The following is a 216-nucleotide window of genomic DNA, read 5'->3' on the forward strand; positions in this document are numbered from 1 at the left end:
GGTTCTGGAGACTGCAGCAGGACCCTCACTGCCTGGTACAGTAACGGGTCCCTGACTTCCTTCGGCTGTACCCAGCTCCCAGCAGGTGCCTGGTAGCAAGGATCACCACCCCCTGCAGGAACGTGGGCGTGGGAAGCAGCACTATCAGAGAACTGCAGGCCTTCTTGCTCTGGCCCAGCCTTGACTTCTGCCGATGGTACACTGCCAGGGAGGGTT

This window comes from Lipotes vexillifer, unplaced genomic scaffold (genome assembly GCF_000442215.2).
Source record: "Lipotes vexillifer unplaced genomic scaffold, Lipotes_vexillifer_v1.1 scaffold334, whole genome shotgun sequence".
NCBI classification, from domain to species: domain Eukaryota; kingdom Metazoa; phylum Chordata; class Mammalia; order Artiodactyla; family Lipotidae; genus Lipotes; species Lipotes vexillifer.